The 15,451-nt window shown below is 40.1% G+C and overlaps 1 protein-coding gene across 25 annotated transcripts in view; it reads right to left on the reverse strand.

Annotated features, from left to right (window-relative positions):
• SOX5 (SRY-box transcription factor 5) overlaps positions 1-15,451 on the reverse strand; it is a 1,100,247-nt gene that overhangs the window by 138,867 nt on the left and 945,929 nt on the right. The window lies entirely within an intron of this gene.

The raw sequence follows: 15,451 nt of genomic DNA on the forward strand, positions 1-15,451 counted from the left end.
AGATTCAACCTCTAGCCTGACGAATACTTTCCCTAAATGATATCCTGCACAGTGATGAAAACATCACTGCTTTGCATGGTAAGACTTCTTACTACATTAATGCAATCGTTTAAAAGTCACACCCTGGAAGGATCTGGTAAACCCCACCAGTTAGGACTAACTCTGCCTTCTAAAATGAAAAACTAAACCTGTAATGTTTTATGTATGAATAGCACAGCAGTTTGAAGGTGCTTTCTCAAGTTCGCATGTAAGACTGAGACTTTAAAACATCTCAGTAATAGAATTGGAAGAAAATGGGGAAAACGACTAAAACTCTCCCCCTTTCTTTATAGGAGAGGTTAACTGCTGCCAACAGAGAACAAACTTTCCCATGGCCTTAGAATTAGTCAGAACTGGATCTAGATTCCAGGGCCTTGAATACTCATTTACTCTCCCTCCCTTCATCTATCCATCCCCCTTTTTTGAAGGAAGTGAACCACTCCTCAAACTCCATGGCCTTTATTTTCACCATCATCCTTGGCATAACCTCTAATCTGTTGATGTTTAAGAGTACAGGAGTCACATTAGTTAATAAATTATCCAGCACAGTGGAGTAAGTCTCTTCTTTAACTGAAGAGAAATTTCTAGAAATATAATTTAATATAATCATTTCTGCAACAGTGTTATGATTTAGACTAATGTAGAGGCTGTCATTAGCTAAAATATTGAGTAAATATTGAGGCCAGGTTATCCTGGTGATCATTAGCATTTATCAGTGAGTGAACATTAGACGTGACCCAATGGTAAATTTTCATAAGAACTTAGCTTAGCCTAAGTACATTAACGCTGTATTGAAGGATGCCAGGGCCTAGTCCCAGCATCAGCAAAGGGGGCTAAGTGGGTGGGAAAAAAATCTTAGAATAGATTAGCTGATGAGCTCGTCTAATGGAGCTAAGTTGAATATGTTCTTGTCTACATGCAATAAAGAATTCAGAGGCAACACAGAGAGGAGTGCTATGCAAGCTAGCAAGGTTTAATGAGGTAGGGCATCTCCAGAAAGGATAGGCACCCTCTTCTGACAGAATCCAAGAGATAGTGCCTAGTTTACATTTAGACTGGGGTTTCTAAGGGAATCGAGTCCCATTCTTCCCACCCTTTCTCCTTCCCCACCTCCCTCTTCTACTGGACATAGGATTTACCGAGTGTGAATGGGGTAAAATTCCTCCCTAGGTTTGGCTACTCTGTGTTAACAGGTGGGGCAGCCCACCTGGCTCTGGGAAGAAGTTATTCAACTAGGGTATCTTCCTTGGAAGAAGGCTGTGAAGGATTTATCACACAATAATATCAGGCTGAGTAATCCACCTGGTACCTGGCAGAGAATTCCCAGGGTGCTTTCCTTGGGGAGAAGGCTGGGACCAACTGCAAAGCTACTGGGGTATGGGCGGAACATTGTAGTGGAAAATACCAGGCTGCTTCCAAGGCAGTTACACCTTTTTGAACTTTTGTTTTCCTCAGGGCCCTTACACATACACATGGGCTAATTTCTAAGAGTTACCTAAGAGTTCCAACTATGTGACCAAAGGATGCTCCTCACTGGTTCTCTCATCCCCTCACATATCAATTCTTGAAATATCTTAGAACAAACAGATTTTGCTACATCCGCCATGGACTCTCTCCCTCCCTGATCCTACCTAGACAGCAGCACACAACCCCCGTTGCCCCCCCTCTCCCCTTGCCTTAGGTGTCACATTGTGTTTAGATTTTACCTCTCGTGGTGCTCAACCAATGAGGAACTGGGGGAAGGGATCCCAGTGAAATAAGCACACAAGAAGCTGAATGTCTGAGGGCAGGGCCTGCTGCTATTGGCTGGTCATCACTTTCAATACTGGCTATCAATAACTGCCTCATTTTCTGCTTCCTCCATGTTCCTTCCTTTTGTGGGTAGGTGGTCTCAGCTGGGTTTATTTCCCAGTTACTAGATGAGAATTTAGGATCACTTTAAAACTCATGTATCTGATACTTTAATCTTCTTCACCAACCTTTCCATATATTAATTATTTGGGAAATTTTTAATAAATATGTACACTAAATGCAAGAAGCTGAGCTTGGCAGTAGAGATGTAATAGTGAACAAGAATTCTCTCTGTCCCCCCAAAATACACACAGCAGTTACAAACACATTTGCTCATAGAGCCTAAGAGTATAAATTTCTCTCAGACTTGTTTTCCTATTGGCATTATACTTTCCTAAGGCTCTCGGGATTCCCATAGATCTCATCATTTCTCAGTTTTCTAATTTGTCTACCTTCAGTTTCTCTTGGATTTAATTTTTCATAGTAAAACTCTGAGTTGTATCAGATTTTGGTTGGCAATTGTAGGGGTGCAGAGTGAGGATTTTATGAGGGAGGAAGAGAGAGGCATGGACAAAGACAAGGAGGTAGAGAAGGAAAAGCACTGCAAGAATGAGAGACACTTTTTAAGCAAGGAATACAAATTGGAAAACATCTCCTGGCCAAAAGGATTTTAAAACTATCATGGCCACTAGAGGGAAACCACAAAAGGAATGGCAATACTGGCAATAGGGAAGGAACAAAGAGACTGTGTCTGAGGTTTAAGCTGAAGGTTTGCACCAGTACAGCCAGCCAATTGTTTAAAGACTCAAAGATTAGAAACTGCCTATTGAACAAGTGTCCTAAAACAATGGCAGTCACAGCAGTGCAAAACACCACGGGGTTAGTTCCACGTATGACAAGAATGCAGACCAGAGTAACAAAGAACCAACCAACCAACCAACCAACCAACCACATCAGTTAAGGGATTCACCAGATCGTTTATATTTTACTGTTTCTACATTGTCCTATTTTACATAGCACATCTCTTTTCTAAAATGTCACTGGTTATAAGATACACCACAAATTTAATAAAAGCATTTTGGAGTGAAGAATGAAAAAGCCTTTAAATTACACATATATAACGGTTATAAGAGGCCACATGTTTTGCATACATAAAATTCTGGGAAAGTGACTTCTAGAATTAAAGCAACAACAGTTTCTTGATTTAGTGTAGTTTTTTAACACTTGAGAATCACCTTGAAAGCTCTGGAAAATATCAGTGCCCAGACCAACGAAATCTGTCTTGCCATCAGCAATTTTAAAGCTTGTTTGATGACTGCAATATGCAGCCAGATTTGAGAGTAGTGGTCTAAATAATTCTTTCAGTCACTGTCAACACATATTTTTATCTCTCGCGAATTATCTTTTGATATACACAAGGGCACTTAAAAAAGTATGTGGAAAATTTAATTAAAACATATATTTATTTTGATGCAAATTTTTTTTAAAAAGATTTATTTATTTGGAAGACAGAGCCTCAAAGAGAGAGAGACAGAGAAAGAGAGAGATCTTCCATCTGCTGGTTCACTCCCTAAATGATTGTAGAGACCAGAGCTGGCTGGTTCAAAGGCGAGGAGCCAGTAGTCAGGAGCCAGGAGCTTCCTCCAGGTTTTCTATGTGGGTGGCAGGGGCCCGCCCACTTGGGTCATCTTCCACTGTTTTCCCAGGTGCATTAGAATGCACCTGCACTGGAAGTAGAGCAGCCGGATTCAACTGGCACCTATATGGGATCCTGGTTTCTCAGGCAGTGGCTTTACTGGCTATGCCATGACACTGGCCCTTGATGCAAAGTTTGAAAGCCATGCATATGAATACCTTCACCAAGATGATAGAAAATTTGTATTATGAAAAAACTATGGGTTTCAAAAAAATTTACAACAAAATAAATGGGCATTTTAATTTCACTTTTCTACAGACTTCGTGAGTTCCCACTTCAGTAGTGGAAAATGAGACTTTCCTGATGATTACAGGTTCTGGAGTCCACAAATATAAAACCAGTTTTAAGCTTTATTTCTCATAAAATTCCTTCAAAATGAGTCTTATATTTTATTTTGTAATTAGAATTACTTATTTGAGAAGTGCAGGAAAGACAGACAGACAGATAGACTGGTAGACAGGCAGACAGATAGAGAGATCCCATCTGCTGGTTCACTCCTCGAATGTTCGCAATGGCAGGAATGGGCTGAGGCCAAAGCTGGGAGCCAGGAACGTAATCCAGGTTCCTTGACACGAGGGGCAGGAAGCCACCACTTGAGCCATTACTGCTGCCTCCCCAGGGTTTGCGGTAGCTGTAAGGTGTGACCAGGAGCTGGAGCAGAGGCAGGAATAAAATGAGGCCCTCTGAATTGAGATACAGGCATCTTAGCTGCCTGGCTAAGTGTCCACCCCCTGTACCTTATCTTATTTTACAGGTCCCTCTTGTTTAAAAAATTCTGATGGTTTGCTTTTACCTGGAGACATATGTTCCTGAGCACAGTGTTCACAAGTCTGCACTACTTGTCCCCAGTCTATTTTTCCAGGAATTTCTGCCATCCTCCTCCCCATAGCCTCTGCTCTTGCCCCAGTGGCTCCTAGAGAGCTCTTTGCATACTGTGTGTTCTTCCAAACTGGAATATGTCCAATAATATTTTCTCCTGTTCTAAATCATTTCTCTGTTTCTTCCTGGCAAACATCTAGTCATTCTTCCAAGGCTTTCGAGACTCATACTATCTGCTGATGAGGCAGTTCTTTCTTCTGGCACCAAATTTCCACCCAGAAGGAGCTGCTTCTTCTCTTCAGTTCATAAAGCTACCATAATACTTGCTGAATAAAAGTTACTTGGACAACATTAAGTTTGCCCTCTGACCTTATTTAGGAAAAGGGTTGCAACCGACTGCTCATTGTGTCCTCAGAGCTCAGCTGTGGCAAGCAGAAAACTATTCGATGTAGTAACGAATCAGAAATAAAGAAGCTGCATAAATTACAGGCTGCCATCATTCTAGCTACATCCTCACACATCAGCCTCAAATGTCCACAAAGAGCCTGCGGACAACTAAGCTATCTCACGACAGGAAAGCAATTCAGTCTCTCAGAGAGGAACAGAAGGGTGAAGTACCAGTTGGTTTGTGTTGGTACAGTTCAACCATGTTGAAATGACTGCGTGCACTAAGACGTATCTATGATGTTTGGAATGTTGCATCCATAAAGAAATAGAAAAGTAACATAGAAAATGAACAGATAGGCCTACCTGTCATGTTCTATTAGCATACTGTTTAAATTTTTATAACTCTGCATGTTATCAATACGTAAGGCCAGTGTTCTAAAATTATAATTCCATTTTTCAAATATTTCTTGGACCTATTAACATTCATTTTTTCACATTAATTTTACAATACAGAATTTTTTGAATTATCTTGATGTCTTGATAGCCAACATCAAGTTATATCCTTCAGTTTACACATGTCTTCATACAGGCCTGGTGGTTTGCTTAGTACTGTTATTTGTAAGGCTTTTTCTTTTTTAAACACAATTTTATTGTTATTGATTACAAACATTTTCTTGCAAGTGTTGTTGAACTGGCTGCTGTGTATACAGAAGGTATACTTGTGTATGGTAATTTTTATCCATGTAATTTATTTATACTTCAATAGTTTATACACTATTTTAGTGTTTTAAGGAATAAATAAAAATGAATTCTGAGGCTTTTATTAAATCTGTGTCTAAACTTCAGTGTTTCTATGGATTAAGTTACTGAAATGCGTTTTTTGGAATGATGATTTTTTTTGTGTGTTTTAATTTTTCCCCACCCATAAAGAGAAACCCAGAGTTTCACAGCTAAGGAAGACCCTAGAGATTAGCTGGGGTAACACAACTGTGAGGCAGAAAAGGAAATCAGACCCAACTTGGCCAACTAGTTCAACATTTAGCATAGAGGTCAAAGCAGAGCTTACACTGCCACTGTATCTTCTGACTCTCCATCTAGTACTGCCTGTTCCCCATAGTGAGAAATGTAGTGGGGAAAAGTGGGAGAGAGGCACTAAAATGGAAAATAAATGTAATTTCATGGTCATGGTGATAAATTTTCCTAAAATATCATAGAACAGATTGTATGATAATGTATATTAATATTTAGAATAAAGGAAAGGGTAAAGTAAAATAATCCAAAATATTTAGGTAATCTGTGCATGTTACTGGAAATGCAAACCAAATATAGTTGATTCTTATTATCTGTGGATTTTATATTTGTGAATTTTCCAAGTCACTAAAATTTACGGCGATCCCGATAGTAACAATGGATGTGCTTTAGTGTTCATCTGAAGACATGTGTAGAGCAATGAAAACACGTGAATTTTGCTGTTTAAAACGTCCCTGGGCATAGTGTTGGTCTAGCTGGTAAGTGCGAGGAGGCTGTGACATGCCCTGTGTTTAGGTAAGCTCTGTTCAGGTTTAAGGTCAATAAAAATGGGTCGATAGGTAAATAGTGAACAAGGTGACTTTAAACAGAAATACAGATGAAGTTAGGCTATGCTCTGATAGGTGATGGAAGCGTTGTGACCTGGGGTTCACAAGACCCTAACTGTATCTTCCTTGGGAGCAGTTGTTCAGTATTGGGTAATGCAGCAGTCACAGCAATGCTGAAAACCGTGCACAGAGAATGAGCACCAACTGTAGTACCGCTGTATCTTAACTAATTTTCCACTCACTGCTCCTGGAATTTAGCCTCCATTTGGGAGCAAAGAACACATCATATCAAAACAATTACTCATTTTCTGGACAAATTCTAAAATAGACTTGTGATATGGCTACTAATTTATTTTACATTATTTGAAAATTGTGATTCCAAATCCTAATCACTATAAACATGATTTCTTTTGTTTCACTTAATGCATGAATTTCTTTTTAGACTGCTAATTAGGGTTTAAAATGTGTGACATTTATAATTAAATAAAAATAATATTATCCAAAGACTTAATAGGGGCATGTTACAAGTTAGAATAACTCGCAACACATTTAGGAGGCTGCTTCCTATATTTTTTAAATTTTAAAATGAAATATTATGTCTCAATGCGTTTTCTATTTCTTCCAACAAGTACTGCTTTTAATCTTGTCCTCTAAAATTTAATGAATGGAATTTAAGTCATCCAAATTGTCATACTTAGAAAGAACAAGTACATATCTGTCAATTATTTATAAATATTTTATACTTTATATAAATATTCTACTATGAAACTATTCATTTGCTTCCTGAATTTAATATATTAAGTAGATGTTTAAGATATAATTAATCTGGTTTCCAGTTACATGGGTTGATATATTACTCAGTTCATCAATAATCCTTAAATAGAATGAACACTTTTTGGTAACTCAGGAGTAAAAGATGAACTCAAATACACTCCCGTTCTCTGGGAGCTCTAGTTCTGGTGCACTAAATGGACAGGTAAGTAAAATAAATTGCCGTGTATTAAACAACTGAGACTGGCATACGAGACTATGACAGCATAGAAGAGACACACAACCAGAAGTCAGTGACTGCCTCCTGGAGGAAGGTACAGCAGGTAGAACATCTCCATAGATAAACAGGATTTAGCCAGTGAGAAAAAAATTCTTAGCAGGCTGGGAGACACAAACAAAAGAACAGAAGCAAGAAAAACATGCAGCGAGAAGGACAGTACCACTAGTCAGAAAGAGCACAAACTGGACAGGGAACCATGGTGAGAAATCTGCTCAACATCAGTCTGCATATACTGGGGGAAGGGAATTGGGATTTTCTCCTTGAGGCTCTGGGGATTGAGAGAGATGAGTAAGGGTGGACAAAACACTCGGATGACTATCTGGAGAAGAGAACTGGGAGGACAGCCCAGAAATCAAGCAGGAGGCAAACAGACTGCAACTAAGCAGTAGCTGATGGGGCCTTGCGCAGAAGTAGTACAGTGGAAACATCTGGGGTGAAAGAACTGTAGAACTCAAAAGTGTAGAAAATTGCAGAATCAAAGATAATGTTGGTAGGTTATTCTTTTTTTTTTTCTTTTGTTTTGGACAGACAGAGTGGACAGTGAGAGACAGAGAGAGAAAGGTCTTCCTTTTTCCGTTGGTTCACCCCCCAATGGCCGCTGCGACTGGCGTGCTGCAGCCAGTGCACCATGCTGATCCGAAGCCAGGAGCCAGGTGCTTCCTCCTGGTCTCCCATGGGGTGCAGGGCCCAAGGACTTGGGCCATCCTCCACTGCACTCCCGGGCCACAGCAGAGAGCTGGCCTGGAAGAGGAGCAACCGGGACAGAATCCAGTGCCCAGACCGGGACTAGAACCCGGTGTGCCGGCGCCACAGGAGGAGAATTAGCCTATTGAGCCACGGCGATGGCCAGTTAGGTTATTCTTTACAAATTTTTAAATGTAAATAAGAGAGAGAGTGAGAGAGAGAATTTTCCATGTCCTGGTTTACTCCCAAATGCCTGCAATAGCTAAGTCTGGCCAGGCTGAAGAGAGGAATCTGGTGCTGAATTCTGGTCTCCCTCATGGGTTGCAGGGATCCAAGTGTACTTGACTTGGTGCCTGCTGCCTCCCAGGGTGTTGCTCATTAGCAGGAATCTGGAAGCAGAAGCAGAACTAGAACTCAAACCTACGCGTTGAGATAAGGAATGTGAGTTTACCAAGTAGCATCTTAATCACTACAGCATATGCTCACTCCATTTCTCTTTATAGAGTGCTATCAAACAATTAAAAAAAAAACTGCAAAAACACAGTGACAGTTTTCTCAGAGAGATGAAGAAAGCATTTTGGACCAGGATGAGATGGAGGTGTGTAACTGATGTTCCACTGGACATCTCTTTATGACAGACGCACACTCTAATCAGAAGCTGAGGGCAGAGGTCATCAGGGGCTATGACTTGGGGAGTCATCCATTTACGATAATGAACTAGATATCTAGACAAAGTATGAAAAATAAAGAGAAGGATGGCTTACAATGATCCGGATCGCACCAAAATTCCACAAAGGGTAGAGGCAGAGAAGCCTACAAGTAGAAAGGTAAATTGAGAATAAAGAAAATAAGGGTACAGGGTTACAAAAACCAATGGAATTTCAAGATGGAGGGAACAAACCATGAAAAAGGTAGCAGAAAGAGTACGTTTAGAGACCAAAAATAATGTCTCTTGAGACTGTTCATTAGCAAATGAATCAAATAACATCAGTTCCACTAGAAGAAAGGGTAGAAACCGTATGGCAGAAGGTTGAGGACTGGGCAACAGGAGAGGAAAAGGAAATGACAAAGGCAGACGGTTCTGCAGCGGAAGGTGCCTTGAGACACGCGACAACAGCTGCGGATGGACGCCAGGTGCAGGTGAAGGCGGCGCCGCCTTTACAGAGCAGACTTCTGAGTGCGCTGATCGGCTGAGAGGAGCACCCGAGAAAGTCCGAGTTTTACATAGGAGAAGGAGAGCAACGATCCGCTGGGCAGAAATTCCAGAGAAGGCCGCCAGGCAAGGCAGAGGCGGAGGGACTCATTCTGAATGGGAGTGACATCTCCCCCTCTGGGCTCTGAGTAACTGAGTTAGATAAATGGGTAGAGGCAGTTACGTTTGCAAGGTAGGGAAATGGGAGGGCGAAGAACACGGGCCTGATGGAAGACATCTGCTCAGCAATGAAGGGCACGGCCATATCCTGAAAATGAGAGAGACTGGGACCAAGGCATGGACGTGGCCACAGGTGAGGAGGTTTGGGATGGCCACTGTGAGAGCGGACAGAGCAAGTCACTCAGACAGTTACAAAGAGTGAGAAAATGCTGAGGCCCTGTATGAAACCCCAGGTATTATACCGCTGTCAGATTTCCCTTTTCTGTGATATTTTTTGCTCCCAAATTGCCTACTGACTGTGGTTGAGGATCAGAGAAGTTGAATTCCAGCATCCAAGTTAGAGAAGAGGGAGCCACTGGGGGAACTTCAGCACGGATGGGTTACGCGGATAACAAAACTGGTTTTGCTGTACACAGGGCTTAGGGCTTCGGAGCAGGAAGAGAGGGCCGGAAGGCATCACCAGACGGGAGCAACACAGGAATCTAAGAACTGGAGAGAATCCACATCGCAAGGAGCAGGTCTCCTGGGAGTGAGACTTGGGGGGGGGGGGGGGCTCAAACAGTGTGACCTTCCAGGAGGAGATGTGTTTCCACCGCGTACACAAATGTGGACATAAAAGGCAGCTGCCCGGTTTCAGCCAGTACAATTACAAACACACAGTAATATCTACAACTTCTTCAAATGCTCCTCAAGAATTCAGGGCGATGAGTGCTGCGGCGTTTAGGCACACATCATCCTTAGCGATCCGTTCACCGGCGGCTGTTTCGCAGAACACAGCAACGCTGCACAGCCGTCTCAGGGCAAATGAAGAATGTAACATCCAGATAAGATGACCAGACGGGTTTAGGTAGGCGGATATAATCACCCACACTGGAGTCACCAGAATAAGGAGGCTGACTTTTCCCCATTAGCAGCCAAAGAGGTGGGTCCTTCAATGCCCATGAATAGTCTGTGATTTTTTTCATTTCACATAAAACAAAGTTGCTTTGTCAGTTTATCCTACTCACTGCAATGGCCCTTAGGAAACGAAAATTAAAAATAATGGAGTCAATATATCTTGCAATTAATCTACTAGGAAGACCGAAGAACATCTCATTGAGGGAAGAGGGAACTGCAGACAGCACTCAAATCGCCGTCCCTACCTCCCACTTCCCAGCACTCACAGTGGGCTTGCATCACCTCTAATTTCATCTGATTCAAGACAAAGACAAAGTAGCCATCTTCTTTTCGAACAAAAATGAACAGCCATGTGGATTTTTTACATAGTACTCTTCTTCGGCAAAAAGCCACAGAACTTTTTTAAAAAATCGTTTCCAAGGATGAAAGTGGCTTTGCCAAGCAAAGTGGCTTCAAAACAGGCCTCAAAAATACTAATAGAAAGACAGATGGTTCTACTAAGAGCTTGGCTGCCAAGATGAAAAAAAAAAAAGTAAAAAGAAAAAAAAGGGAGAGAGAGAGAGAGTGATACTATTGAAGCTGACTGCAAAGTTATCTGATGATTACAAATACTTTTGTCCCACTGCAAGTGCTAACTCTGCCTCCAGGGCTGATAGAGCCAAAACACTAACTTCCTCACATCCGATCCCCCTGTATTCCCACCCCTCCTAAATAAAACCTGTCAGTGCCAAGCCCCACAAAGCAGTACAAGCGTGCACTTGATTCTGACTGACTGCTCTGCAGAAACAAAATATCGCATTGAAGAACTTCTATTTAGGAACAGACCCACAAGGAAAATTGCTTTTCTTTTCAAAACTGCCTGTCAAATTTTCTTTTTCTAATTCCCCTTTTCCTCCTTCTCCTCCCTGTCACCATAGGGCCCCTGGGCCCTATGAGTTCAGATGATACAAACTCAATTTGTATAAAGAAGGCAAGGAGCAGCACCACTGAGAGGTGGGGATGGTTTGCAAGGACAGAGAAACAATCCAGGCTGGACACAGTGCAATTTTCTTTCCAAACTACTACTACAATAATACCTCCACTTTATTTCCTTCAGGGCAACTGTCATTTCTTTTTAACCAGATTGCTACTAGATACAATAGGAACTGAAATATTATATGGTCACTGACTCTTCCTTTCAATGGCTCATTTCACTACTGCATTTTTACTTTTCCAAGATGTGTTTATTGTTGGCACTGTTCGTAGGATACACTCAGTTTCAAATGATACAGAATACAGATCCCTGTCACCGTAAAGCAATGACATTTCATTCTTAATGCTATGTGGGTTTGACTTAAATGTTCCTCTTATGTAACAGTAGACATTATTTTCAAAATGTAAAAACTACATTCATATAAGGCTCTATTTTAATATACATAATTCACAAATTTCCAAAACAGATGACATTTATTGCAAATACAATGCACACTTAAGCAAAGTATATTTGGTAACTTTTGGAAAAGTGTATTAAAGGTTGATAATCCTAAAAACTTAAGTACGGCAAAAAACATGGTGGAAAATAAGAAAGTAAGTGTAAAGAAGTATGGGAGAAACTCAGCCATTTCATTGACCACAGGTAATTTACAGCTCAAAGAATTCAACTAGATACCAATTAAAATATACTAAACAATGTATTATTTAGGATTGTGTTACCATCCTACAATCACTGCTATATCAGAAAGCATTATTTTACATACCTGTTGCTTGATAAAACCAAAATCTATGATGTGAAACTAGTTATTTCCTAAAGTGTTTGTGACTATTTGCATTACTTTTTAAAAACTATTTATGTATGTATTTAAAAGGCAGAGTGACAAAGAGAGAAGAGGAGAGGAGAGAGAAGAGAAGAGGAGAGAGTGGAGAGAGGGAGAATGAGAGAGAGCAATTCCATCTACGGGCTCACTACCCAAGCACCCACAACAGCCACACTGGGTCAGGCTGAAGCCAGAAGCCAGGAATCCCATCTCAGTCTCCATGTGGGTGACAGGGATCTAAGCTCTGAGCCATTATCTGCTGCCTTCCAGGCACATTAGCAGTGAGCTGCATCAGAAGTAGAGCAGATGATTCCAACCATCCCTCCAATATGGGATGCAGGGCAGCTTACCCGGCTATGCCCCAAGGTCCTCCCTGTATCATCACCTCTTGACAACAGAACAGCAGAGTTCATACGAGTGCTCACCGCTGTCTGTTCATGTGAATACGAGAGATTTTGCACAAACTGGCACAATCATATCAGTCATTACTTTGTCAACTGTCATTTACAGGAAAAGGAAAAAGAACATAAAATATAATGATAAATATGCGACATAACACAGTTTTCAATTATAATTCTCAGGAGTCCACAATTAGAAAACTGAATAAAATTCACTGTTTTCTCATTTATAATATTTTTCTCAATAGCTATAGTTCAGTGATTTTTTTTTTGAAGCAACATAAATCTCAGGTCAAAGTTTTTTATGTTTTTAATTTATCTCAGAAATGATCATTGAGGTGGGGGTGATCGGGATGAGGGATGACCAGCATGCTTTGGGAATGATGGAAATATTCCGTACTTAGCAGTGGTGACTGCAAGACACTGAATATTCTAATATCTTCTGAATTGTATACTTTAAAAAGGTCAGTTTTTGTCTCAAATTCTCAATTAGAAAACAACGAAAACAAAACCTTTTTAACTAACAAATTACATTACTTCACTACCAGCTTAAGTAGGTTTGAGTATTTTGAAATGGTAATATCTTAATTATAATATAGCAATGCTTTCTATTTTTATAAAACTCTTGCACATGTATTAGTTAATTTTTCTACTTTATCCAGCTTTATTGGAGATCAGTAGGTCCGTTCTTACCACAATTTTATTAATTAGGAAAACTGACTGGAAACAAAGTATTTTCAGGGACTTACGCATGATAATATAGTGAATACTTTAACAACTGATAAAGCAAAATATAATACTTCCCTGAAATAAAACTATTGATCTATATAAAGAACACAGAAATACTTTAACAAAAAGATTCCCACATATTTTCTCACTGTAAAAAGAGGTTCACATTTAAATAATCTTAAAAATTAAAAAAAAAATTGTTTGAAATCAGAGTCAGACAGAAAAAGAACCTTCAACCTGTTGGTTCAATCCTCAACTGTCCATAACAGCAGTCATCCACAGAGGTGTTGGGGGCCCAAGTACTCGGGCATCATCTGCTGTCCTCCCAGGAAGGTGGAATTGGCAGTGGAGCTGGGACTTGAACCCAGGCAAAACAATATGGGATGGTACCATTCCAGGTGGTATCTTAATTGCTAAGTCAAAGTCTACCCTTAAATGATAAATAGAAGATAAGATTTTATTATAACTTCAGAGATTTCTGAGAGCAGTGGTGGCATTTTGACTGATTTTGGTTTTTATCTTTAGATTGCAATTTATTTTCCTTTATGCTTTCTGAACAAAAGATGTTTTTCAAATTTTCATTATGCACATATATCGCTCCAATAATCTAAAAACTGGGGCAGGTGCAGTGGCACAGCAGGTTAAGCCTCCACTCGGAGCACAAGCATCTCGTATTGGAGTGTCTGGCACTGAGTCCCACTGCCGCGTCTGATCCAGCTTCCTGCTAATGTGCCTGGGAGGCAGCAGATAATTGCTCAAGAAGTTGGGTTACTGCCACTCACATGGGAGACCTGGATAAAATTCCTGGCTTCTGGCATCAGCATGGCCCAGAACTGGCTATTGTGGCTATTTGGGGAATGAATGAATGGAAAGAATGTATCTCTCTCTGTCTTTCTCCCTGTTTAAAAAAATAAAAAATTGATTAATTCTTAAAAACTAAAGAAATCTATTAATTTTACCTAAAAACTGATGATAAAAGATATGTAACAGAACACCATATTATCTAATATATAAAAGCATATTATTATAATTAAAAGTGACTTTATTATCATCCTGTTTTGATATACAAATGTCAGTATCAAAATTCTTCAAACACCTTCATTGACAAAAATATTTTGACAATCAAAATGAGTTTTTCGAGAGTCTACTTATATATTTTCAGAAACAATTTTTGGAAGAAAATGCAATGTTTGGGGGCTATATTCAGGACTGTATCAGTTTACTTTTTTTTCTTTAATTCGGCACTTGCCACTCTGTTAAGTGCTTGATAGCCCTTGGACCAAAGGTCTTCAATGGTTAGTCACTGTTGTGTATTTTGGTAGAAAATAGTAAAACTAAACAAAACAAAAAAACCCTTTGTGATCTGATTACAGAAAGATTTAAAATAATATGTAAATTTTTTACTCCAGCAATCTCAAATCTCTACATTACATAAATGTAATATTAACATTTTTTTCAAATTTTCTTGAAATCATTCCCAATTACTTTGACTTGCTTTATTTCTTGATATTTCCTACACAACTGGTGTTTCTTTTATATAATATGCACTAGATTATGAAATCTTTGAACATTTTTTATCTCTTTCCATGTGAGCTTATTGTTCCCCACTAGATGTAAGATTCTTTCTGGCCAGGAGATCCTTTGCTTACCTGTTCTCATACTGGGATCTACATAGAACAGCTGAAAATTTCACCTGACTTAGCTCAGAAATAAACTCTAGCACATATGCTTAATTAATTTGCAACAAGGGCACCGAGAACACACAACAGGAAAAGGAGAGTCTTTTGAATGAAGGTGTTGGGAAAACTTACGCCATAGAAAATCTCAACGCAATATGATGAGACCTCCTTGAAAGATGTGAAACTGCAAAACTCCCAGAAGAAAATGTGGGGGAAATGCTCGACACTGGCCTTGGCAATGACCTTTTACATATCACGCCAAATGCTTAGGCAAGAAAAGTAAAAGTAACACATGGAACTACATCACAATAAAAAACTCTGCCACTCCAAAGGAAACAATAAAGAAAAATGTATATAAAGATATGGATTTGGGCCGGCGCCGTGGCTCAATAGGCTAATCCTCCGCCTTGCGGCGCCAGCACACCAGATTCTAGTCCTGATTGGGGTGCTGGATTCTGTCCCGGTTGCCCCTCTTCCAGGCCAGCTCTCTGCTGTGGCCAGGGAGTGCAGTGGAGGATGGCCCAAGTCCTTGGGCCCTG

The sequence above is a fragment of the Oryctolagus cuniculus genome, chromosome 9 (genome assembly GCF_051225735.1).
Source record: "Oryctolagus cuniculus isolate XC-2025 breed Fujian yellow rabbit chromosome 9, ASM5122573v1, whole genome shotgun sequence".
Lineage (NCBI taxonomy): Eukaryota > Metazoa > Chordata > Mammalia > Lagomorpha > Leporidae > Oryctolagus > Oryctolagus cuniculus.